Genomic DNA, 27,884 nt, shown 5'->3' with positions numbered 1-27,884 from the left:
CCTGGTTATAGGAGACAAGAAGGGAGAGGATATCATTGTAAGATAAGTCGCTAATTAATCTATTGGGTCTAGAGAAGAGGCCAAGATTTGGTTTGCAGTTTCATTTAGTTAGTGGGGTTCTACAATTCACCAAGCTGATGGGAGTAGTGCGTTTGAGACAAGGAGTGTTTTGGATCTTTTTTGCTTATTTTGATTTGTGCCTTTGTGATTCAAATGAGCGGTAATATGTATAAGGTTTAGAATGTCAGCCCTCATCAGATGTAATTTGTTTTTTTAGTTTGTGTAGCTCTGACCCGATAGTGGAGGTGCTGTGGAACTAGTTTGAAGGAGTTGTGTGTAGGGCTTTGGCAGATGGTGGGAATTTTAGCTCTTTGGAGTGGCCCTGGGATGCGGGGATGGGTTTTTGATCAATGACTGTGCGATGCTGCATGGTTTGGGGATTAAGAGTATTGAGGATTTCTGTATTGGAGGAAAGGTGGTGGGATTGAAATGTATCTTGTGGGGGGAGAGTATTGTATTGGAGGGATCATGTATTGTCTAAAGAAAATGGGGAAATGTGATTGGAGTTTGTGGAGAACGATTTCACAATATTATATGCTAGATCATGTGGGTAGATGTTACTGTCTTTCCAGTGACTAACGGTGATGTTAGGTTCACATATATATTGGGAAAGGGAGTTGGTAAGAGGATGGAGGTTCATGGAGTGGTTGCACCCCTCCAGTGAGGAGGTTGTGTTTAGTACTGTAGTGATGAGGTAACTTGGGTCAGGAGGAAGAGCTGGCAGTCTGGTTTATAATGTGGCCATGAGTCAGAGGCCCAAGAGATGGGTGTGAGGAGGTGACAGAAGGAGTGTGAGGTATATGGGGGTCACTCTATAGGGTAGTGGATGGAATCAGGGATGGGGGTTGGGGATGCTTCATTGCAGATCGACGCTTTAATGAGAGGGCAAAGATAATCAAAGAGTTCCATGTTGTGGTTGGATGATTGTGTAAGTGCAGTGCCATTGTTGTAGATAGTAATGGTGGTTTCCACTTTGTACTCAAAGGAGGGTGAGATAGGAAGTCTGAGGCCATGTGGTATCTTTTTGGTGGAGGTGACCTTGATTCCAGTGGAGAAGGATTTCGTCCACTGAGCGTGGTGGTTGATGAAAAACACTAGGTTATTGATTATCGATCCCCTATTGATGCAGAAGCAGGAGTCTAGGAAGAGAGTGTCTATGTTTGTTCTAAGAATTTTGTGTTTGAGATTTTTTGCAGCCTTTCCGGTTAACCCCTTCGGTGCTCATGACAAGCTGGACTCGTCATGGCACACAGTGGTCGTGTGCTCTTGACGAGTCTAGATCGTCATGACACATCGCCCTGGAAATCCCTCTGGTGCGGGCACCAGAGGGATTCCCTTTATGCCGAGAGAGCCTTGGGAGCTGGAAAGAGCTTCCCCAGCTCCCGAGGCCCCACCCCCGGTTTCCCTGAAATGACGATCGTCGCGTATGTCGCGCTGACGTCATTTCAGTGAAACCGAAACTGAAATGAGCCAAGAGGCTCATTTCAGTTTCCTTTTCTACGTGCTCAGGGGGGTATCTCAGCCCCTTGAGCACGTAGAAAGACGGAAGAGGTATCGTTGGAAAGGGGAGAATCTCCTCCCTCCCCAGTGGATCCCGGCTTGGGGATCGCCACATGTGACATGCCATATGCATTCACATCTTTGTAAGGTCTGTGCTATCACATTCGTCTCTTTCAAAAAATGCATTTTCTATAGATAGTGGGGCAGATTTTTGTAAACATACGCACACATATAAAAATAAACACTTAAAGAAAATATTCTGAGAACTCATTGAATGATGTATTTGAGACAATATTATTTATGTACCTTAGACAAATGACATGCTCATCTAGCATACAGTTTTACATTTTAAGGCAGATGCCTTGCCCAGTTTATTGCATTTCCTCTGATCATGTTTGATAAATGAATCAGAAACAAAACCCAGCCTTCTGGCAAAGTTGGACAAAAATAATCTCAGAAGAATGCTATTTTATGCGGTGTTTAGATTTACAGATCCTCAACAGAGACAGATTGGTGCCTCCTGGCAGATTTCAGGTCAATCTGCTGCTGTATTTCCACATGAAATAAACACTCAAGGAGCGAGCTCTGGCCTCCCTCCGGGTTAATTTACTGGGAGAGTGGCTGTGCAAGGCAGCTAGCCCCACGCTGCGGTAAACCTCTGTTGTCAGACAGTTTGCATAGCCGAAGGTATGCACCGTGGGATCTGCCAAATAAATTAGTGGTGCCTGGAGTATTTCCATACCCGAGAAAAGATAACGCGTGTGCTACTGTAGAAGCAGGGACAGAATGTTCTGAAATCCATCATAGTGTTTCGAGACCGGTGACTGCATCTCTGCAAAGCGACAAACATGTCCCAAACCTCCTGTAATTCTCGCAAATACCAAGGTTACTTCCAGTAGTTAGCAACTTATTTGCGTGTGGGGTTTCAGTACTTCGTGCCCCATTTAAGTCGTTTGAGGTAAAACAAGATCGTTAGACAGCATCCTGCATTATTAAAGTTATGAGGAAAGCAGTTTGCTCGTGAGAAAATGTCTCAACCATTCCAACACCAGACAAACATTTGCGAGGATACATTGCGAGTTTGAGAGCTAAAAGTATAATGGCGCGTAGATGAGACGATAGTGGGAAATGCAGTGGAGAACTTTGTAGGCTAAGTGAGCTCGACATAAGATTTTACTCAAATAATGAAAACTGCGCACAGACCTTCGACAGAACTGTAGGGGTTTCATAATTGGAAAGATACTCTATGCAATTTTCGCCAAACTATTCTCAAAACGTTATAACTTTTGAAAGGGTTGTGAGCCACAAATTTAATACGGGGAAAAATCCTGCAAAAGTAGATCTCGTGGAAAAGCATCCACCAAGATAAGTTCCTGCAACAAAGCGCTTAGAAGGGAAAACATATTGGTAAAATCGTGTATTTTTAAGCACTTTCGTTTTCAGGAGAATTTTTGCGGAGTGATCAAACATTTTAATCTTCACAAAGTTTGTGGTCTGTGCAGACAAAATGAAAGTTATGTAAACCAGAGTTTGGAGGCACTTGAAGGATGTGGCACTTTTTGTCATCCTTTTATTGTTAACTCGGTATAAGAAATTAATAACCTAAAAAGATACATTTATAGCTAACACAAAGATTTTATGAATATTTCTTTCGATTATGGATAGCCTTCTGTCTTTAACTACAGCTGACTGGGATGGAATCTGTGACAAGCAGAGTGCGGTAAACAGATGAAAGGGAAGGGGAAGGGGAAGGTGGATGGGGCTAAGATGCCCATATTTATGCCGCTTTAGAAATGCCATCATCACAAAGTTGACGTGGCTGTGTTAGAAGAGCACACACTTTAGAAACTTTAGAATTAGAAGTACTGGCAGGGGAGATTGAGAAATAGACTTATTATGGTAATGATATGGAGGGGACTTGCGAGTGGGGAAGATGCGATGTGAGACCTTTGTTTTGCAGCGCAAGAACAAATTCCGTTTACAAACAAAAACGCTTTTTATAAAAAAATATGTACAACGCCTATGTTTAAATAGCACCTATACTATATGCAAAATTTGGAATAGGTTATCATACTTAGGGCCATATTCTCAATGAAGTGGGATGAAGGATGTGGTGCAGCCTCACGTTTCCACCTGCGATGGCACTAAGTTTCACAACTTAGCGCCAACGCAGGCACCCATGCACCAGAGTGCAAAGGTGTCTGCAAGCAGGGAGGTTTGTTTATGTCCAGGAAGGTGTCCTTTCCTGCACATAAACAAACCTTAAATGCCAGTTTGGAACTTACATGTGTGCAGCTTCATGCAGCACACATGTAAGTTACAAAACGGCATTTGAAAAAAAGGTTTGTTTATGTACAGGAAGGGACACCTTGCTGTACATAAACAAACCATGGCATTTTGCTTTTTCCATGTGTGCTGCACAAGGCAGTACACATGGAAAAAGCAACAAGCATTGGCATAGCCAATAGGTCTCGCCTTTGGGACCTTATAAGTGTTTAGCCATGCAACAGTTGCATAACTAAATACTTATAAGGTCCCAAAAGCGAGACCTATTGGCTATGCAAAGCGGCCGTGCGGCCACGAAAGTGAAAGTGATCGTGATCGCGATCAAACATCAAAGCGGTCGCGAAAGTGAAAGTAATCGCGGTAAAGCGCGGCGTGCGCACCCACGCACATGCACTGTAGCTCTAGGCTGGCCTGGTAGCACTTTTTGGAGCCCTCTCAATAAGTCTCGCCAGACCAGCGCATGCGCTGGGTCAGGCGAGACCTAAAAACGAGGAGAAATAAAGCATATCTCATCGTTGACCACCTTAAGACCAGATTTTTCCTGTCCTTAAGTTTGGCGCTACCTCCTATTTACGCTGCCCTTGTGAATAGGAAGTAGCGTCAAACTCAATGGGTGTTGCAGTAGAACGCCCACCGCAACACCCACTGCACGCCCCGTTCACGCTAAAAACAGCGTGAAGGTGGCCCTATTCACAAGGCACCATTAAGCCACGTTAAGCCACTTAACCTTGCTAAATGCTGCCTTGTGAATAGGGCTAAGCCCCTATCGCCACAACAATGTCTCAGTGCAAATAACTAGGAAGATTTTACTTACATGACAGATTCAGTCATAATTAGACATTCCCCATGAAATGTTCATGAGGGTCATATAACAGTTAATTTGACCGTCCTGAAGATGGCCTAACGGATGCGAACACCAACAAGACCAAAAGGTCGACAACTGCATCTATTTCCTTTTTGATTGGTTTTCCTTAGAAAGTGTTTTCTGTTTGGTTCAGATTCACTGTTCTGTTTATGTATTTATGTTTGGAATAGATGGTCGCATTAATGACTCTGAGGTGTTAACAGCACAGAATTATTTTGTAAACCTCGGTCATTTTTGCGCTGCTCCAATTCTTTGTACCCTTTCTATTTACATCACATAAATTTGTTTTGTGAAGAATTCACACCCGTTTCATTAGTATCTTTTACAGATCTTTTAGGGAGTAAGTAACAATTGAATTGTATATTGTTTAACTGTAGGTTACTGGCTGAAACCTTAATACATTACCATATGAATTGTCTAAATAAGTGCGCCTTAACAATTCCCTTGTAGGCACATTTACCTGTTAATGTATATGCAAAGGTTTTCTTTTAATCATGCATAATAATATACTTCAAAAAAACATTCCAGCAAGAAGGAAGTGCCCCAGATACTCCAACTTTCTCTTACTGATCAGCAGGCTGCTCCCAGTGCTTTGTACATCTTCTGGCCACTTTTCATTTGGATTTCAAGGTGGACGGATCACTCTTTTTGTCTGCTGCATATATACCATTGGATTTAAGATAAGGACTTTGAATTTTGTGATGTCACACGTAAGTTCAAAAACTTTTGTATAAGGGTGTTGTTTGTTTGATAGAGACCACCAGTATTTAGTTGTGCTTTTAATCAATTTTCAAATTTGATTGTGGTGGGTGACCTAAAGTTTCAGTAAGACCCTCGTTATTTTTTGCATTTAATTGTTTTTCATTTTCAAGGGACAAAGTTTGCACAGGTCAGTATATTTTCTCCATGTTTGTTAAATTTGCACTATTAATTTATTTTACAATGTGGCCTAGTCTGCCATCATTTAGGGCAGGGTTGGATTTAGATTTAGATTAAATTTAAAATGTCTGGGTTTTGTTTGTATCTCATGTTTTGTGTCCCCAAAAAGTGTATTTTGGTGAGTTAATAATTTTTGATACCTTGGGAGGATGTGTGTTTTTGTAAAAATGTTATATCTCACTTAATTTAGTTTTTTGGTATTGCTGAATTAATGGTAGTGTTTAATTCAGTGTTAGCATGCCTCCTTTGTCTGGCCAGGTTGTATGTGTATTTGCTGTAGGCCACCATTTGTCCTTGTTCTCCATGCCCAGTGGCCAGGGGCCATTTTGTGTAGTCGGTGTCCATAGGCCTGCAGGTGTTCTTTGTTGTCCATGTTGCCTTGCTTATTGTTTGACCATGTGGCTGGCAACCATTTTGTGTAGCCAGCCAATGTACTTTTACAGTGGGCCTGCATGTGTTCTTTGTTGTGTCCATGCCTCCTTGCTTTTTGTTTGACCGTGTGGCCAGTGGCCATTTTGTGTGGCCTACCAATGTGCTTTTGCCATAGGCTTGCATGTGTTCTTTGTTGTGGCCATACATCCTTGCTTGTAGTTGTTTGACCATGTGGCCTGTAGCCAGCCAGGGGTGTTATTGCCATAGGCTGTATGTGTTCTTTGTTGTCCCTATCTCCTTGCTTATTGTTGTTTGACCATGTGGCCGGTGACTATTTTGTATGGCCAGACAGTATGCTTTTGCTGCAGGCCTGCATGTGTTCTTTATTGTGGCCTTGCCTCCTTGCCTTTTGGTGTTGTTTGACTATGTGGCCGGTGGCCATTTTGTGTAGACAGCCAGTGTGATTTTGCCATAGGCCTAGAAGTATTCTTTGTTGTGGCTGTGCCTACTTGCTTGTTGTTATTGTCTGACCATGTGGCTGGTGGTCATTTTGTGTTGGCAGCCAGTGTGCTTTTCCCATAGGTCTGCATGTGCTCTTGTGGCCATGCTTCCTTTCTTGCTTCTTAGCTTTTAGGTGCACAAGAAACTTCACCTAAAGTAGGCACAAAGGTACTTGACCACAACATGTGTGTCCTCCAGCCTCTTCTGCTTGTGCAGCTAAGTGCCACTGCCAACTGAAAGAGCTTCAAGATAGCTTCAAAGAAAGGTGCTGCGAAGAAGGTGGCAATTGAGGAGGAGAAGTGGGCAGATTTCCACCACTGGTGTGTTACCCCAAACCTTTTTCAGGAGATATGGGCCTGCCACACCGTTACGAGGAAGCATGCTGGGAGCAGCACTCCCACATCAACAGCACCAAACCAATCTAAGCTCAAGGCCATGTCTCTCAGCAAGGTAGCCACTGCAATCATGGCAATGAGCAGTGAGTCTGAATTGGATTTGTTTCAGCTACAAACTAGTACACAATCGTCACAGGAAACTGAGCAAAGTGGATAACAGGAGCTGCAGCCAGCAATAGTAGATCTCCCTGAACTAGGAGCAGAAAAAGAGGTTGAGCTGCCTGCTGAGCAAGTTATACCTCTTCTTCAACCATTGGCTTCCAGATCTCCAGCAAGAAAAATGAAGGGTACTCCACCATCTTCTACAAGCCCCCCTTCTGATGATCTGGACATGGATTGGCCCCCGGCTGACTCTGAGACTCACCAGGAGAGACAAGGGAAAAAGAAAGTTCCCAAAAGCCTTGCAATTATGGAAGAGGATGAGTAGGACGAACCAGTCATTGTCAAGAAGCTGGCTCAGAGGACTCCAACATTATTCAACCTACTCCGTGGGATGTCGTACCGGTATCAGCACCACTGCCAACCTTCCATATTTGTAAGACCCCCACTGAGACCTGCATCTACTAGTACCTCAGTCGAAGTATGTACTGTAGAGAGGCAATCATCAACACACCCACCTACCTCCAGTTCTTCATGCAGAGGCAGTGGCACCAGTGGCCCACTAAAACGTTCTCCTCCAAAGTTTGAGACTTCATTACAATTAGCAAGCAAAATTATAATATTGCAATATGCTCCATTTGCAACGTGAGTGTATGTCAAGTTAAGTCTGTTTCGCACTACGTTACTGGAGGCCAAACAACCTATATATAAGAAAGTTGTGCAGTTTGTTTGGAAGCACACCTTAAATAATTGCTGTAGGTGTTGGTAGTGATAAGAGAGGGGAATCCGCTCTGATCATGGTGGGAGGTGAAGGTGATGAGGAAGAAGAGGGTGACAGCTTTTCCCAAAGCAGCCCTGTCCCCAGCAGTGCGCCAGTATCATCTGCCTCAGCAACCTCAAAATGGCACAAGAGTCAGATGGAGATACCGCATCATACAGTGACTTCCCCAAGACGCATATGGAGTCTACCACCTCCTGGTTCTTCTCTCTGGAAGTCGCCTCTGTCGGTCTCACCAGAAAAGAGAAAATTCCAGGCTACTATTATGAGCATGTTTAGGCAGGAGGGACTCTACTTACATAGCCACTAAATAGCAGGTTTGTAAAATGGGAAGCTGGCTTAATTTTTAGTGCTGAACCTCTTCCCTTTTCCTTTTGTGGAAGGAGTGGATTTTTTAGAAGTTATGATGGCCATCTGCCCGAATGGAAGGTTCCCAGCAAGACTTGTTTTGCCAGAGTTGCTGTTCCAGCACTCTATCACAATGTGCTATAATTAGTTGGACAAGCTTTGCAGCACACTATTCACCTGATGACAGACATGTGGACCAGCTGTCAAGCCACTGATTACATGTGTATCCTGCACACTGGATCTCTTTTGTCAGGGTTAGGCAACATCTATCTACAGGTCCCGGTGCTCAAGAGAATTTACAGGGCATTCGGCGGCATGCAACAATAGCCATGTTCACCATGGAGAAATCTCATACTGCTGCAAACATCTTGAAAGATTTTAACAGTAAGGGTTTTGAACAGCTGCAATCCAGAGGTCTCGGAATAGTATTTGTTGCCAAAGACAATCTCATAGTTAAGGCCTTAGCAGACGGTGACTATTTTAGGGTCCTGTGTTTGGTGCATTGCATCAACCTGAATGTACAAGTCTTTCTCAAAAAAGAAGACATTCAGCAGCATACTGACCACCTGCAGAAGACTCTGCACTCATTCTTTTAAGCAGATGAGGATCATTCAGCATGCTAATAGAGTACAAGGTAATGCCCTCATACAGGAGGCGCAAACATAAAACATTCACCTCCATTTCGTGAGCTGTAATTTCTCTGTGCCCCAGATTTCAGTGAACCAAAGACCAGGAGGTGGTAAGGAGGCAGAATAGTGCTGTTTCTTTCCTAAAATTTAAAAAGCGATTTTCCCTACCTGTGATTGCATCATTTTGTAACTGTTTTTGCTTATGGTTGTTACAGTTTAAAAATTGGAGTTTATAACCTGCCTGTGATTGCATCATTTCTCACCTCTTTTGTGTCGAAACTTGTGGTCTTTACTTGCCCCTGACTGTTTCATTTAACCTTTTGAACTGTGGGATTTGCAGTCCAAAATCTGTTGCTTTTTTCTCACATTCCCCATAATGACTTGTTTTTCCCTCCTAATTTCTCCCTTGCTTTTTGCTCATACCTGTATGTTAAGCAATCCATCCCCAGCTCCCGTTTTGTGTTGGCAAGTGAGTGAAACCAGAACCCCGCCTTTTACCCCTTAGGAACAGGAATAATCTACATCAGAGAGTGAACAGGGGTTGCTCTGAGACAGCAGTAACCTGATGTGAGCTATTTAAGCTGTGGTTTTGTAGGGATTGTGCACTCGTTTTTTGGCTAGGAGAGTGCGTGAAGTTTTATACAAACAGTATTGTTTGGGGCCAAAGTTTGTTAGGCCCTTACCTGCAGAAGCCTAAACTGTGGATTGAGCCTGTCTGTCTCCTAGTAGATTACGAATAGAGGAGCAGCTTCACAGCCCCCCTGGGCAGCAAAACTTGACTGAGGTCGCAGCGACCTTATATAGTCTCCTATTGGATGGTTCATGTGTGCACTGATAGGTGGTTGCATCTGGTGTTTCTATTGTAATAGGGTTAGTGTTCTCGTTGGTTGGTTATTTGAGGGTTCTGATTAGTTCCTTGGTCAGTGATTCTATTGATTTAGGGCTTAGGGTTAGTGATCTGATTGGAGGAGAGGTTTGGGGTTTTGGATTAGTTCCTGGGGCTGGGCTTTTTATTGGACGTAGGGCTTAAGGTTTCCTGTGTGATTGGTTGCTGGGTCCAGGGTTGGGATTAGGGTTAGGCTTGCTATTGGATATAGGGCTTAGGGTCTCCTCTGTGATTGGCTGCTGGGACTAGGTTTGAGACTAGGCCTAGGGTTAGGCTTTCTATTGAAAATAGGGCTTAGGGTTTCTTGTATGATTGGTTGCTGGGAATAGGGTTGGAAATAGGGTTGGGATTTAGGCTTTCTATTGGACGTAGGGTTTAGGATTTTATGTCCGATTGGGTGCTTGGACTAGGGCTGTGATTGGTTGTAAGGTCTTGGTGTCCTACTGGTTCTAGGGTTTAGGGCTAGTGTTGTGATTGGTTGGGGTTAGTGCTAGGGTTCCCATTGGCTGAAGAGGTCACCTGATTAGTGGGGCTATATAAGGCCAGGGCTTAGGGTGTGTCAGCCCAGGTGTTGCGTCTAAGGGTGGAGAGGACAAGGGTGTGTGCCTGTTTGAGCCTGTTTGAGACTGGTCGGCTCTAGGGCCAGAAAAGCTGACCCATTTTACAAACACCAGCACCCACCCAACACCACCCACATCCACAGAGTAACATACTCACACCAAATGTACTCAACTCATTTACTACAAACTAACCCTATGCACAATTCAATGTCTCAGCACCTAATACAACACCACATAAGCCACACCTATACTCCCTTCTATCCCAGCTACCACACATTTGCACCATCACCTACAAACAGTACACAGCTATCCTATACCACTACCCAATCCACTCATGGCTAACACAACCCACTTCCACACCACACTGAAATATATCCCAACCAGACACACACTCCCTGCTCCCTGCTCTAATTACTCCTAACAGATCCTTTTCGTCACTAACAAACCTATACTCAGCCTTCCATCATTTCTCCAACCAACACCCTCCTCTTCTTTAGGCCACAATAAGACAACCACACAACATCTACATCCCACTACACCACACATATTACCTCAATCATGTTTAAGACAAACACTCACAATCAATGTTCCCTCTAATTCTTTTCCTCTGTGTGCGGCAGTATAAGGTCTCTGTGCGCTGCAACTAAGGCAATGTGCGCAGGGAACCAGACTGCGTATGTGGGTGCAACGCCAAATATCACTCCAAACCTTTGCTTAAAAAAGTGAAAAGAGTGCATTTGCACACATGTAGCGCTACATGAAGTGTCTTAAGGCAGGTTTTCAATTTAGATATACACGCAATGACATGAATTGGTTACACAGGGGAGTACACTTTGGGTTTAGAAAAGCACAGGACTCCAATGGTGGTATCATAATAAGATTTTACTGAAGATCCTCAGCTCAATATCTGTTCATAGGGTGGGGAATGTTGGGAGCCTATACAAGATCACATATATAAACAATTACATAACATATTTACAATTAGCCGTGCAGGCTACGGAGTAATGTCTGGATATCCCGTCAGAGATAGTTTGTCACCAGTCCAAAAACGAGTCCCCTACAGCAAGTCATCGTAACAACTTCTGGCTTAAAGTAACTTGTGGTAAAGTCGCAGTCGGGGTAGTGAATGCTTTGCAAAGGCTGGTCGTTGTTGAGACTGCGAGGTAAAGGAGTTTTCCCGTGATTAAGATTTCTGCTGGAGAGAGATTTTTGTCTGGTTGCAGTTTTGACTCATCATAAAGTAGTACAGAGGGTTAATATGCCTGTTACAAAAATGTGTACCATACACATAACAGAACTGTATTTTATGTGGATAGCTCGGTAGGTTACTGCTTTTGTTGTAGAGAACTTTTTGTTACTTGCAGTTCATAAGTTACAATTATGATATAGGACAGCAACCTACGAAGTGTCAAAAAGCTGCTTGCAAACTGCATGGTATGGGTGAAAGAGTTACATTTTTTTCCTTATCTTTCACTATACTAATGATGGTAAAAAGGTTGGTTTGGGTAGAAATACATTCTTATTAGTAAAGACAACAGTATGTGGGGTCTTTATTTTCCTAACTGTGTTCAACGAAGGGCCATCAAATGTATTTCCATTGATGTCATCTGGCTGTGGCAGATTTGTTACTTGGACGCTAAATGCAGACTTATGTTCATTAATTAGCTCTTCTTGGGTTAATTGCTCAGATGAATCTGAGATTTAAGTAGCAGATTGCTCATTTCAGACTGGATCATGAACCAGATTGATGGTCTTAACTTTCCATTGCCTGTACTAGATCTATATGGTTTGCTAGTAAAATTGAGCACAGCCAGGAGTTCTCCGTTTCCTCTACAGAGTCAATGATGGAGTTGTTTGTATGTGGATAGTGCTTGTTTGGGTGAGGTCTTGGCATTGAATAAGAATAACTTGGTACATGAACCTGGGCCTGTATCATGATAACTTTATCCACTGACATTTCACTGTCTCCAGGTGCTGTTACTTTTAAATTCATAGATGGACTTATGCTTGACCGTTGATCTGGATTCAATAGTGAATCTGACTTTTGAGGAATGAGTGGATTGGCAGTTCTGCAATATTTTCTGTTGTTGAATAAATGACTGCTGCTGAGTCTTTTAAAAACATAAATTTACAGCAATGGTTCATTTTCCCAAATGTCTGTATTGGCGACCTCAATGGAATGCTATGACCTTCACTTGCTTTAGTCGTGTTATCTGGCACAATGTCTGTCTGGGGTTTCCATGCGATCTTTTTTTGATTCAATCATTTCTGCGCAGCCTGTTGTCCGATCTTACCGGATTTAATTTTTCCTGTAGACGCCTTGGTTCCCTTGATTAGTCAAGCCTGTATTGCAATCTTAACAATAACAGGAGGCTTAAATGTTTTTGGTATGTTTGGTGTGTCATGGGGGAGGAAGCACTAAGCTCACTAACCTTGTGGGGCTGTCTCAATGAGGTCGCGCTCAACTCAATATGGCTAACCTGGCATCCACACTACCGCAGCCCCTTTTCAGGATTCTTGAGTTCTGAACTTCAATTTCAATTTGGTTCAAGACTGTGCACTGGGCCACAAGCATCTCAGGGCATTTCATGGCAGAACGCTTCAGTAATTCAGCCTCAAGCGATTCAGGGTTGAGCACCGTGCTACAACCCTGAGCACTCCCCAGCTTCCCACAGATGTAGACCTCCATACCTCTGTGTCTTCACCCACTGCACGCCGCTCTCCTAAGATAAACCAAGCAACTGCAGGCGAGGGAGGGAGGCTTAGGAAGAGAACTTCATGGCTTCGCAGCCCCTGTAAAAACCTCAGTGTATGCCTCTGTTCTCTACACTTAATGATACTCTCCCGGGTTGATATGAGTGGGAACTGGGCATAAGAAGGAGGCCCAGAAGATCAGAGGGAGAGCTTAGCCCGCTGAAAGATCTCTGAGGACTGCTGAGAACCGCCGTGTAGCTCTGCTCTGTTGCTGAACCACACCCACAGTCTCCAAGATTTTAAAAAAATTGTTTTCACTTTTCCCATTTGCAAAAGTATCATTTGCAACAAAAATGTTTAATAAATTGACCGAAATATTTTTTTTTTCAGAAAATGAAGTAATTTTCATTGATTCATGGAATCTTACAGAGTGTTTGCGTACTTTTAAAGCCTACGATGTCCAAATCTCTGACTTTGCATGGGCAAAACAAAATTCACAACACTGAAAAGGCATGTGCAAAACAAAATTCACAACACGGATAAGGCAGTACAAGTCACAAACTGATTTCTGATTGGCAACGTTCACATCATCACCCCTTCCTTGCGATCTAAAATGACCGGTATCAATGATTTTTGAAAACCACTGTGGTCACAAATCATTGATTGCAAACCAACACAAGAAATGACCTTTATCCCTGCTTCTGTATTGCCTCAAGCACAGAAGACACCTGTTTCGCATACAGACACTTCTTTTGTGCTCCTTACCACTGGCCTAGTGTAAGCTGTGGCAGGGTGACCAGTGTCTATTCAAGTTCAATGCACCTACATGGAATCTGTGATATCCAAACTCTCCCACAGGCATTCAAATGAGCATTTCACAGAACTCTAGATGCACAGTGAAAAAAATATTGCAATATGAAAAATCACGTTGATTTTGTTCTTGTTCCGTTTTGAAAACACCAATGCTTACCACAATTCTGTGTTTCATTAACAATGGCAAAGTCCAATTAAGCACAAGGGGTTAAACCAAATCGGGGTACAAATTAGAAAGAAAGGCAGTTAAAGGGTCCGAAGGCCAGAGTCATGCTGACTGTGTTTCTGGTGGATAACAGCAATGCAACAAGGTAAGACTTTAGCACTCAGCTGAACATAAGTTTAGGAGTTACGTCAAACCTTTAAAAAATCTTACCTCTTCTTTGTATGGCAGCCAAGACTTTAAAGTGTTGTGTCACCTCCACATTCCGGGCTTACCCTCCCTCGATGACTAAAAACATGGCACGCTATATTTTAAACTAAACAGAGTTGGAAACATTTTATGTGTTTCATTTCTGATCACTTAGGTAAGGATACAAAAAGAAATTCCCCGCCAACACACACCGCACTCAGACGAGCACTGGAGAAAGTAAAGTGCTGGTAATGCACCTCGTGGTGCGTGTTCCATAGACAGTCTGTGTGCGTTATCTGTACCTATTATGAGCTGTGCCTGAGAACTTAAAGGCCAAGCAGAAGACAATCCAGACAGAAAACAAGGCCCCAGAAGCACGGAAATAAAAGCAAACACCTCATACTATGGCGAGTTTGAAGCCCCTTTTACAGCAGTGCACCTGAAACGTGTGCCACACAATTAAAGGTCAGGCTGGATTAAAACATTATCATGTGATGTGTCTGAAAGGCTGGGAATGCTGGTATGTGCGCCCCGAGGAGACAAAACAGGTGTAGTTGAGGTCGGAAGTCCGTAAACCAGTGTCATTTACAAGAGGAGGGTGGGTCGGTTTCCTAAACCTGCCCAGAGCCTTGCAACTCGAACACCTAGAGATTAAAAAAGATTGGAAAGAGATTTAAACAAAGTGTTTGGTGCTGTGTTCTGTTGTATTACGAGATGATGACTATGCATAGAGTCAGGGGTATATGCCTACAAATTCCACGATATAACAAAAATCTCTGTCTCTCCCCCCTCCCCTTACAAAGCACCAGAGGCGCAACTAGAGTCAAATTTCGGGGGGGGAGGGGCTAATTCTTCCAGCAGTAGGAAGTGTGGAGATGCAGGGACTCTAAGGGGTGAAAAAATGACAAAGCTCATTAACCTGCAAATGGTCTTTTAAAGACCTGTGAAGTACTCAGGTGTGGCTGTTGTGTGCCCGGGAAGCTGTCTCAGCTCGGGGGACCACACACGATGGGGGGGGGGGGGGCTGAAGCTGAAGCCCTTTGAGCACAATGTGTTTTGCGCGCCTGCAACACCATGTCTCTTCCTCCGCCTCCCGCCTGGTTTCGCGCTGCTCGCGTTTTAAAAGCGGCGCGTGAACAGTCTTGTAGGGATGCCTCAGTGTGCGCGCTAAATCGAGGACACTGCGCGCTCTGGGTGACCATCGTGCGCGCAGCTTAGTGGGAACAGTGATCACAACGCTTCATTGTAGTGTTGTTATTGGCTCAGGGGAGCCCCTGTGTGCCGGGTGCTTCCTGCTCCCGCCGGACTGCAGAAAGGAAGAAGGCAGAGGAGGCAATGGAGGAGGCAGCCGGCTGGCCGGTAAAGGTAAGTGGATTTTTTTGTTCATTGAATGCCCCCCCACAACCCCTGTCAGTATTTGTGTATAAGTGCTATTTTCAAGTTTTTGTTTGTAGCGTCTGTTCAACCCAGTCATTAAGTTGCACGCGGGACAAACCTCGCAAACCACTTTAAAAAAAGCTGCGTTTGATCTGTTTTAAAATATGCCTTAACGATTTCTGCCGATGACGAGAGACAGTCTTTCCTTTGATACAAATGCAGATTTGTCACCAAGTGCTGTCAGTTAATTTGCCCTTCAATTAAGTTTTGCTCTCGGCCCTGCTGGCACGATGACGAAGAAAGACATTTTAGTTAGGTGATATTTTGAAAAGAGGGCGCGAGTAGGACATTTTCGTGAATGAAACAGCATGACTGTTATTAGGCCATTGTGTTGTTGGCAGAGATTCCTGCCCACCGACGTACATGAAGTGGGAGAGCACTGACGTATTCACAGAGAAAGGATTCCTTATGAGGGCTGAACAACTAACTGACCAAGCCAAAGTCGTTATCTTGTAAAGTGATGTTTAAGTGTTATGTAACACTTTTGAAGACTGATTACAGTCACAGGGCAGACGTGATGCACTGAGTCTCGAAAGAGCACTCTCTGAAATGAAGAGGTGACAAGCCACTGAAGGGTCGACCGGCCTACTTCCGCCTGAGGTCCTCATGGCTCCTGGAGCCTATCACTAGAGGGGGATGTTCTGCTAATGCTTTTTCAACTAGCCTGGGTGGATTATGAACAATTTAAAAAATAATTAGCATTATATCCCCTTATATATCTTCAAGTTATGTAGAAGTGGAGTTAGGAGAGTAAGTCTATACATAGTTCATAGTATGGTAGTAGTGTCAGGACAATATTTAAAACTGATTTTGTGACATAATACCGTACGATGATGTCAGAATAATAATTGAGCAGAAGGACCCAAGGAATGACAAACCTGTTTGTCTTGGATATCACTTCCTGTTGAGGAAGTATAGAAAGTCAATGCTTAATTTGTAAATGGAAGAATGCCGGAGCCCGAAGCTCTGGCTCTGAAGTCCTCTGCCAGTGCAATTTAATGTTGGCCTCTTTAATTCACTGCTAGACACTCCTTGCAATTTTATCTGCCTCTTGCATGTTTGTGCTTTCTCCCTTTGTGCCAGTAGGAAGTGTGGAGATGCAGGTGCTAAGAAGGGGTGAAAAAAACAACAAAGCTCATTAACGTGCAAAATGCCTTTTAAAGACCAGTGAAGTACTCGGGTGCGGCTGTTGGGTGCCCGGGAAGCTGTCTCAGCCCGGGGCCCACACACGATGGTGGGGGGTGAGGAGGGGCTGAAGCTGAAGCACTTTGAGCACAATGAGCTTTGCGCGCCTGCAACACCATGTCTCTGCCTCCCGCCTGGATTTCACGCCGCTCGCGTTTTAAAAAGCAGCAGCGCGAACAGTCTCGTAGGGATGTCTGTGCGCGCTAAATTCAGGACACTGCGCGCTCCGGCTGGCCATCATGCGCGCGTGTCTGCGCGCGCAGCTTAGTGGGTACAGTGCTCACAACTCTACTTCATCCCCTCTTACACACAACGTGCACTCTACTCACAAACACATAACCTCCTTCTTTACCTTACAACTTTCACTTACAAACAATACTATACATCTCATGAAACAAATACATCAGCATCCCCTTTCACTACTCCTCAAAAACAAAACATATCATGCACACCAGCACAAAAAAATCTCTCATTATATTTACCATCACAAACTACAAACATACACCCACCTTTCAAATTACACAAATGAACAAACTCCAATACCAAACGTTTATTCGCCCACCACACCCAACACATATACAGCACACAGCAACTCTCTTTTAACTGCCTGTCATCCATTGGACAATTTAGAACCTTACTAAATAACCCACATGCTGCACCGCAACCCCTAACTCATACACCTTGCGCCCTAAACAGACACAAACAAAATAAGCAATGTGCCACACCTCACAACTTTGCTTCTGCATGTCTACTACACAACAAGTTTACACTACAAAGACAACACAGCACACCAACTCACTCTCAAACACAGTCTCCAGCACCTATACACGCAGACCCATCAAAAAGCCTTCTTAGCCTACTGGACGAAGAACACAATACAGAAAATCTACAGGATTGCTATCCTCATATACCTAATACCAATACTAAAGAAAAACCAGCTGCAAGTCCACAACATCGCCCCTCTACAAAACAATGTCACACTATCTCCAAAGCACATTCTCTAAACTGTCTACTAATAAATGCTTGATCGCTCTCTAAAAACAAACATCATATCAACAACCTTCGCACTGACGCAAAAACAGACATACTATTCATTACTGAATCATGGTTGGGAGATGATATGACTCCAGTCCTTCATGAAGCCGTTCCTCTAGGCTAACAAGCGATCAGCCAAAATGGTATCAGCAGAAAAGGAGGTGGCCTAGCTGTTGTGTTCAGGCCAACATTGCATATCACTAAAGTTGACGACATCTCCATAAAAAATTGTGAGGCCCTTTTCACCAGATGCAATCTTACACCGTCTTCCTCCTGTAACTTCCTGCTCCCAAACAAACCTCCACATAGCAAGGCAAGTTTCCCAAATGCACTTTTAGACACGGTTTCACACCTGATAACACTATATTCCATTCTGGGTGACCTCAACATTTGGTTTGGCAAAACCCATCCGAAAACAATCAACGCTGGCCTAGAAGCAATGATCCTGCATCAGATCGTCTACGAACACACACACCTCACTGGACACATCCTATATGTAATTTTTGCAAATCTAGAACTAGTTACCTTTCAAATGATAATTCTAGTCACATGGTCAGAGCACCATTTGCTTGCCTTCTGACATAAAACACTAAGCGACACATCTAAATCCACCTTACGTGCATCCACCTATCGGCCGTGGAACAAACTTAATTTGAAACACTTAGAAACACAACTAACATCCAGTAGAGATCTAGAAACAATAAATTCTGTTACAAAACGATATGAGTGGCTGCAGGAAGCTTTTGATATACTGATACCAATAAAACCCACCCAACAGAACAAAAGAGAACAAGCCCCTTGGAGAAATACTGTAACGCCCTGAACGTCTCAGGATCGTTTAACAGACACGATAATGAGAACGCAACCACTTGTGAAGGTTTAGTTATTTTAATGAAGGCAAAAATAATACAAGGAATAAACAAAGGTTATAGTCACTGGAATCCTCCAGGCTAAGTTACGTTACCAGCCCACAGCACGGATGGTCCTAACCGTCCTCTGCATATACGCCGATCCCGGCGTATGCCAACAGAGGGCAGAAATGAAATGGCCGACAATGCCAATCGGTAGGCTGTGAGGGGCATGAAGAGTGTTGGGGAGAATCGAGGAGTCAGGGAAACACCCAGCCGGGGTCTCTACCTGAAGGGAGCAGCCGCTCAACCTCTTCCTCAGACTGCACCGGGACGCGGAGTCACCTCCTGGTGATGCGTCACCGATACCCCAATCACAAGCAAAGAAGACTGAACCGAGAGCAGCCGCTCGATCGATCCCGTGGACTTCCGAGTCTGTAACGCGGCAAACACCTCCTGGTGTGCGTTACAGCTGGCAGTCCCTGTATCTCTGGTCGGGCTGGGAGTTACGACTCCAACCAGCAAAAGCGCCACTGCGCTTTGACTCAGCCGAGTCAAAAAGCGAAGCTCAATGGTTATCCGGTAGAGCTTCCGGGTCCTTCACAGGTGACGATGGGGCAAGACACGGCCCAGGGAGTAACGACTCGACCTACCTCCGTTCTTGCCTTACTGGAGCACCACTCCGGAACACTGCTCTTCACTAAGCAGGTACGTCGGTGTAAACACAATATCCGACAGCGTTGTACCTCCCGGTTCCTCCCTTTATAGGGCGTGTTTTCCTTGAGTTATGTAACAGCTCTCCTGTTTACATAAGGGCGTGTTTTCCTTGAGTTATGTAACAGCTCTCCTGTTTACATAACCTCTCAACCGCTAAGCATCCTGGGAGATGTAGTCCGTTTTCGCTGGTTACCGTTTTCCTCCCCTCGCATGACAGGAATTCTTGACAGTACATCCTCCCTCTCAGCGGCTCCCCACGGGTCCAGCGCTGGCAGGAAAACGCCGATGAAACAAGGAGACCAAGCGCGGAGCATGAACCCCTTCAGCCGGTTCCCATGACTGCTCCTCCGGGCCATAGCCTTTCCACGCAACCAGGTACCACAGCTTCCCCCTGCGCCATTTGGACGCCCGTATGCCCGACACTTCATACTCCACCTCCGACTCCACGCATACCGGCCTAGGTGTCCCAGACGGCTTGGAGGGTGCTGGTTTGAGCAATGATACATGAAAGACAGGGTGTATCCGCAATGACTGGGGCAAGCACACCTTCACGTTCACGGGACCCATACACTTGGTAATTCGATAGGGGCCCATGTACTTGGGATGGAACACACTGTTCTTTCGAAACCTCATGTTTCTTGTGGATATCCAGACGTAGTCTCCAGTGCGGTACAGTGGCCCGGGCCTTCTCTTCCTGTCTGCCGCAGCCTTGTATCTTCTCTTGGCCTCTATTAGGACAGCCCTTGAGCGCATCAACGTGTCTTTTATGTGTGCCACCCTGTCCGCTGTGGCGGGAATCCTGTCCTCTCTGAACGGATGTAGAAATGGCAAGAACCTGGGATGTTGGCCATAGTTGCTATAGAACGGAGATGACTGTGTGGAGCTGTGAGTGGCGTTGTTATAGGCTATCTCTGCAACCCATAGCAAGTCGACCCATTCTTCCCTGCTCCACAAAACATCGCAGATACTGTTTGAGCGTTTGGTTCAGGTGCTCGGTTTGGCCGTCCGTTTGAGGGTGGTAGCTGGTGGACAGGGCGGTCTTAACATGCAGCGCAGTGCTCCAAGTCTTCCAGAATTGCGCAGTAAACTGCGACCCCCGGTGCGACACGATCACCCCAGGTAATCCATGCAGTCGTACCACATTCTTTAGGAGTAGTGACGCCAATTCCCCGGCCGTAGGGACTCTCTTGCAGGGGATGAAGTGCCCCATTTTCGTCAAGTAATCCACCACCACCAGTATTGCCGTCATCCCCTGGTCTACCGGTAGGCCCACCACGAAGTCCAGTGATATGCTATCCCATGGTCTATCCGGGGTCGGAAGTGGAAGTAAGAGCCCTTGGGTTCGGCCATGGTCGGCCTTCATGGTAGCACACGTAGGACACTCCTGTCCCCACCTCCTGACATCCACTCTCATGGTTGGCCACCAGAAATGCCGTCCCATGCTAGCCACCGTTTTTTCAAAGCCCAAATGACCTGCGCATGGAGAGTCATGGCACCAGATGAATGCTTGTTTCCTTAGCCTAGGCGTGGGTATCAATAGGCACCTGCCCTTCAGGGGTATCCCGTCCTACAGCTGCCATTCTCTGTGACTGAGGAGCCACCTCCGCCATGCGAATGACCTGATCCCTCTCTTTATTCCCCTCAGGAAAGTATCCGGTTGGATAACCCCCAATACCATCCTCGGGGAAATGATGGAATGCTCGGTCGCAGGCAATGGTTCCTTAACTGCAGATTGACGGGACAGGGCGTCCGCCTTCCGGTTTTCCGTCCCCGGCCGATATGTGATGCGGAAGTTGAACCCCGCAAAGAAGATCATCCACCGCAGCTGTCTGGGAGAAAGGTGTCTTGTGGCCGTCATGTACTGTAGGTTCCGATGGTCCGTGTACACCGATACCACATGTCTTGCCCCCATCAACCAATGCCTCCATTCGGTGAAGGCGTCCTTGATTGCGAGAAGCTCCTTCTCCGCAATATGGTAGTTGCGTTCGGCGTCGTTGAGTTTGCGGGACATGTACGCAACGGGATGAAGCACCCCTGTGTCGTGGTTGCGTTGGGACAAGATAGCCCCCAGCGCCACATCCGATGCGTCCGCTTCCACCACGTAGGGGAGATCCGGATCGGGGTGAGCCAACACCGGCGCTTTACCAAAGGCGCTTTTCAGGGCCTCAAAGGCTGTGTTCGCTTCAGGGGACCAGACAAACTCCTTGGACTTCCTCAGTAGCTGTGTGATTGGGGCCACCAATCCTGAAAATCCATCTATAAACCGCCTGTAAAAGTTGGCGAAGCCAATGAAACTTTGGACGTCCTTCACGCTTTGGGGCACCGGCCATTCTTTCACCGCCTTGATCTTTCGTTCTGCCATCTCCTGTCCCTCTGGACTCAGCATCACTCCGAGGAATTCCACGGATGTGACGTGGAAGTCACACTTGCTGAGTTTACAAAACAGCATGTTTTCCCTCAGCTTTTGGAGCACAGCTTTGACGTGGTGTACGTGCTCCTCCACACTGGACGAATAGATGAGGATGTCGTCGATATATACGACCACGTAGATATCCAACTCCTCTCTGAATACCTCATTCAAAAAGTACTGAAAGGCTGCCGGGGCGTTGCACAGACCGAACGGCATGACGAGGTACTCAAAAAGGCCGAACCTGGTCTTAAAGGCGGTCTTCCACTCGTCTCCGTCCCTCATGCGCACCAGATGGTATGCCCCTTTCAAATCCAACTTGGTGTAGATACGAGCTTTCTTGACCTGTTCCAGAAGTACACTGATGAGAGGCAAGGGGTACCGATTCTTTACGGTTATCGCATTCAATGCCCTAAAGTCCACACAGGCTCTCAGCTCCCCATTAGCCTTCGGGATGAAGAAGAGTGGCGAGGCGGCCGGAGACTTGGACGGGCGGATGAATCCTAGCTTGAGGAGTTTATCCAGGTACCCCCGGAGATGCACGTTTTCAGGCTCCGTCAGGGCATACAGCCTGCCGCTGGGAACGCTGGCCCCTGGCACCAGGTCGATCTGGCAGTCAAACTGTCTATGTGGTGGTAGCACTTCCGCCTTCACCTCATCAAATACATCCTCAAAACTGTGATAAGCCTGGGGGAGAGCCACATCTTTTTCTGCCGCTGTAGCCACCGTCTGACTCCCGCTCTCATCTGCGTCAAGGGATTCCGTTCTTATTCCGCAATGCAGGATGCAATACGGTGACGTCAGTTCGATGCGATGTGTTGGCCAATCCACAGAGGGGTTGTGTTTCTGTAGCCACGGCAATCCCAATATGACGCCATATTGGGGCGCTCGGATGATGTTAAAATCGATTTGTTCCAAATGGTTCCTCCCACATCTCATCGGAAGGACCCCCGTGTGCTGCCCGATGGGCCCCGACACCAATCGCCTTCCGTCTACAGCATAGACGTCTTCGGGTACAGCTTTGGGAAGAAGCACTAGCCCTAGCCTGCATGCCTCGTTGTGGTCCATGAACATGCCAGTGGCCCCTGAATCCACCATGGCCACAACGGGTATCCACTGGTCATGCACTCCCACGTGCACCGTGAGAAACAGGTGTCGTTGTCCCTTAGTGACCGAGTTGGAAAGTGAAGGGATGGATGAGTGACTCCGAGATGCCCCTTCTTTGGTCTGGGAGTCCTCTAGTTTTCCGCCGGTACGTCCACCACGGCTGTTACCGACCGGTTGGCCCGATAACGTGACGTCTTCGGTTTGGCAGGGCATTCACGTACGTAGTGGCCTTTTTTGCCACAATATAGGCACAATCCTTGTTTACGGCGTGACTCTTTCTCCGTGGCTGTGAGGCTCGCTCGTATTGCGCCGATGTCCATGGGTTCTCCCTTGGATGCGGTGGCAGTTTCAGGACTTCCCACTGTCACATAGGATGGAAGGGATTTTCCTTTTCTCCCATGATCCCCCTTTCTTTCACTTAGCCTATGTTCCAGCCGTAATACCAGGTTGATAAGGCCCTCACATGTCTTGGGTTGTGGGTCAATATGAGCCACGGCGTCCTTGAGCTCATCGCACAGCCCGTGATGGAAGAGCGCCGTCTGTTTAGCAACAGGCCACTTGGTTTCCGCAACCAGCCTTCGGAACGCGTTGAGATACTGCACCAGGTCGTTGGATCCCTGTCTCAACTCAAGCATTTCACGGTCCGCCGTGTACGAGTCAGCCCTTCTGTCGAAGACCTTCAGGAATTCCTCGCAAAAAGCACCCCAATCACATAAGATGGGGTCGTCCCTGCTCACCAGAGGTACGGCCCATTGTGCCGCGTTTCCGGCCAAATAGGATATAAGGAAAGCCACACGAGCCTGACTCGTGGGGAACGCCCTTGGTTTGCACGATAAATGTAGCGCCACTTGTGTGAGGAATACCTGCACTGTGTTAGGATCCCCACTGTACCTCTCTGGTGTTGCCAAGGGGACGGCTACCGGCATTTCCACTACTACCGCAGGGGTCTGGTTCATGAGGGAGGTGCTGGGCGTGAGCGGGTCCAATTGGATAGCATCCAGTCTGGCTTTTACATCGGCTGTTTCTTGCCTGGAGGCAGCCAATTCAATTTGCACGGTCGCTAAAGCAGCCAGCACATCATCAAGTGTTGCCATGTCTGTTATCGACCGGGAGACAGTTAGTGTTATTAAGGTCGGATATTTTGTAACGCCCTGAACGTCTCAGGATCGTTTAACAGACACGATAATGAGAACGCAACCACTTGTGAAGGTTTAGTTATTTTAATGAAGGCAAAAATAATACAAGGAATAAACAAAGGTTATAGTCACTGGAATCCTCCAGGCTAAGTTACGTTACCAGCCCACAGCACGGATGGTCCTAACCGTCCTCTGCATATACGCCGATCCCGGCGTATGCCAACAGAGGGCAGAAATGAAATGGCCGACAATGCCAATCGGTAGGCTGTGAGGGGCACGAAGAGTGTTGGGGAGAATCGAGGAGTCAGGGAAACACCCAGCCGGGGTCTCTACCTGAAGGGAGCAGCCGCTCAACCTCTTCCTCAGACTGCACCGGGACGCGGAGTCACCTCCTGGTGATGCGTCACCGATACCCCAATCACAAGCAAAGAAGACTGAACCGAGAGCAGCCGCTCGATCGATCCCGTGGACTTCCGAGTCTGTAACGCGGCAAACACCTCCTGGTGTGCGTTACAGCTGGCAGTCCCTGTATCTCTGGTCGGGCTGGGAGTTACGACTCCAACCAGCAAAAGCGCCACTGCGCTTTGACTCAGCCGAGTCAAAAAGCGAAGCTCAATGGTTATCCCGTAGAGCTTCCGGGTTCTTCACAGGGGACGATGGGGCAAGACACGGCCCAGGGAGTAACGACTCGACCTACCTCCGTTCTTGCCTTACTGGAGCACCACTCCGGAACACTGCTCTTCACTAAGCAGGTACGTCGGTGTAAACACAATATCCGACAGCGTTGTACCTCCCGGTTCCTCCCTTTATAGGGCGTGTTTTCCTTGAGTTATGTAACAGCTCTCCTGTTTACATAAGGGCGTGTTTTCCTTGAGTTATGTAACAGCTCTCCTGTTTACATAAGGGCGTGTTTTCCTTGAGTTATGTAACAGCTCTCCTGTTTACATAAGGGCGTGTTTTCCTTGAGTTATGTAACCGCTCTCCTGTTTACATAACCTCTCAACCGCTAAGCATCCTGGGAGATGTAGTCCGTTTTCGCTGGTTACCGTTTTCCTCCCCTCGCATGACAGGAATTCTTGACAAATACATAGATAAAAAAGATAAAACAACAAATTAGAAAGCAGCAACATGCCTGGCTCAAAACAAACGCCAACCAAGACAAACTTCGCCTACAGAAAATTGACTGATTGTATAAGTCAGCTAGCAAAAAAGCAAAGAAAAAATACTATTCAGACATAATTGAGAATGCTAAATGTGCAAATAAAGAATTCTATAAAATTCTCAACAAATTTTGTAGACCAAATTGCCTAGAAGGAGCTCATACTTAAAACAAAGACAAAGCATCAGCACTAACCCTTTTACAAAGCCTCAATCCAAAAGTACTCTAACCCAGCCTCTCCATTCCTTCCAACACATTTCACACGATGAATTTATGGACCTAGTCAGAGCAAGCAGGCCTGCCGGCAGCCCTTCTCACTCATATCCACCGCAAATGTTCAAGACAATTCTTCTAACAACCTCGGCTGCCACTCTAGTAAGGAGAATCATCAGCAACTCGTTAACTATCGGATTATTTCCAGACAAACTCAAAAAGTCATACATAAACCCATTACTGAAGAAAGAAAAACTTGGACCAGTTGAACCCCGACAACTGTATACCCATTTCATATGGACCTTTCCTGGGTAAAACTGATAGAAAGAGCAGCTTTCGCCCAGATGTCACAATTCATTAAAGAGAATGCTATACTTTCAGACTTCCAAACAGGATTCCGTGCAGGAAGGGGCACAGAATCTGCCTTCCTTGTCATCTGGGATGACCTGAAGAACACAGTTGAATGCAAAGGGGTTGCTGCGCTACTTCTCTTGGACCTCCCGACTGCCTTTTACAAGGTTGACCATGACACTTTGATACAAAGTCTCCATGAAGCTCGCATAGTGTGGGCTGCTCTAGACTGGATTGTGCCCTTCCTTTGGAACAGAACTAATGTCATCCATACCCCAACTTTCTCGTCCAAACCCTACTTCCCAAAAGCCAGGGTCCCTTAAGGCTCTTATATCTCACCCTTGCTTTTCAACATCTACATGATGTCATAACTGGCACTGTACCGCCCCAAAGACATTGGAAGCTTGCCAATTTTTAGTTGTTAGAGAGCTGTGGATCAATGGATGACGTGGAGCCATCTCAAATTGAATGCTTATAAAAACGGAAATACTCATGTGTGGCAATTGTAAACATTAGGACCCACTCGCCATGTGGCCTGATGATCTGGGAACACCGCCTAAAATATCGAAGGAAGTAAGAAACCTCAGAATGTCCTTGGACTCCAAGCTATCGATGAATGCCCAAGTTGGCAAACTAGCAAGATCAAGCTTTGTTATTATCAAAACTCTGTGACTAATCTTCTCCCATTTGGGATTTACACACAAGGTCTAGGGTACCATCTCCCTTGTTTTGTCCAGACTTGATTACTCCAATATCCTCTACCATGAATCACCTTTAATGAAGATGGAAAGTCTACAGCAGATTCAGAACTCGGCTACAAGACTACTCTTACATATAAAACGGCATGTCCACATCTCCCCTACCTTGAAAACTCTGCATTGGTTACCAGTTGCCAGAAGATCCACGTTCAAGCTGCTTTGTATCACCCACAAAGCCATACATGGAATGCGACCGCTCTTCATCAGGAATAAAATCACCAAACTCATTCAACAAAGGAACCTCTGCTCTAGAATGGCACCTCACCTCGAAATCCCAAGATATAAGAAAAAACAATGGGTGGCACATCATTCTCTGTTCAAGCAGCCAAACTATGGCACTTTTTACCCTCCAACATAAGATACACCGATAACCACCTTATCTTGAGAAAACTACTCAAGAATTGGCTCTTCCACACAAAACCACCATAATAAACTGATAGAAATACACAGCATATTTCTCTGTATATAAGCAGCTTTGTATAAACTTATGTTTGAAAAAATATTATATATAGATATTCATTAATTCTGCTTAACAAATGTACATATTACTGATAGTTACATATGTCTATGTATTTAACATATATATAAGTGACTGCATAAATAAGTAAATCTAATTTAACGTACAACAACACTTGAATGCCAGAGTTCATTTAATGTATCTTTAATCTACATATACTACCTTCCTTTATGCATCTATATACCTTCCATGTACTTATGGTTCTACATCTTTATTACTTTTGGATCTATATCTGTATTATTTTTACTTATTTATTACCTTTCTAATAATTCAGCATATCCAATGCACTACCCTATTTTTCACCCCACCACCGCTCTCAATATATCCTCTTGCTCAACTCTGTGACTCATCTCAAACTTCTTTCTACTACTCTTTCCAGTGCACTAGCCTATTTCTCACCCTATACCACTATCAATATATCCATTACATCCACGCTCTCATTCATCCCAAACCCCATACCACTACTATGATACCCAAAATAACCCTTTCGAGTCTCTTCACTACTCCACCCCTACTTGCATCATCTCATACCTTGTTTTACTATACTGATCCCCAAAAGCAAGCCTTTCTAAACCCTCCCTCTGACTCTTACCCCTCCACCTCCCTTTTACTCACCCCCTCCACCTCCCTTTTTACTCATCTGATGCATCCTCCTACTGCTATGAGCTTCAAAACAAAAAAAACAAAAATTCAAATTTCCTCACTTCTATCCCTCCACTATCCTTTTCAATCCAAATAACATACTAACACGTCCACCACTCACATTAATTTCATATCTCACTATTCTAATTCATCACTAATTCTTTCTGGGTTCCGGAGTAGCGTGCTATTTAACAAAAAAGCACTTCAACACCTCATCAGGGTTAGCAAACGCTAATCAATGGCAAAACCTTTTACCTCTTCTACCTTTTTACTATTCTTCTCAAACCAAATAACT

At 45.5% G+C, this 27,884-nt stretch overlaps 2 long non-coding RNA genes across 2 annotated transcripts in view; one reads left to right on the top strand and one right to left on the bottom strand.

Annotated features, from left to right (window-relative positions):
- The window catches only part of LOC146866675 (uncharacterized), a 119,185-nt gene that overhangs the window by 60,236 nt on the left and 31,065 nt on the right, over window positions 1-27,884 (bottom strand). The gene's annotated exons all lie outside the window — the stretch shown is intronic.
- Window positions 1-27,884, top strand: part of LOC146866676 (uncharacterized) — a 321,576-nt gene that overhangs the window by 278,343 nt on the left and 15,349 nt on the right. The window lies entirely within an intron of this gene.

Source organism: Triturus cristatus, chromosome 1_2 (genome assembly GCF_964204655.1).
Source record: "Triturus cristatus chromosome 1_2, aTriCri1.1, whole genome shotgun sequence".
Taxonomy (NCBI): Eukaryota; Metazoa; Chordata; class Amphibia; order Caudata; family Salamandridae; genus Triturus; species Triturus cristatus.
This window is presented reverse-complemented; position numbering and strand designations above follow the sequence as displayed.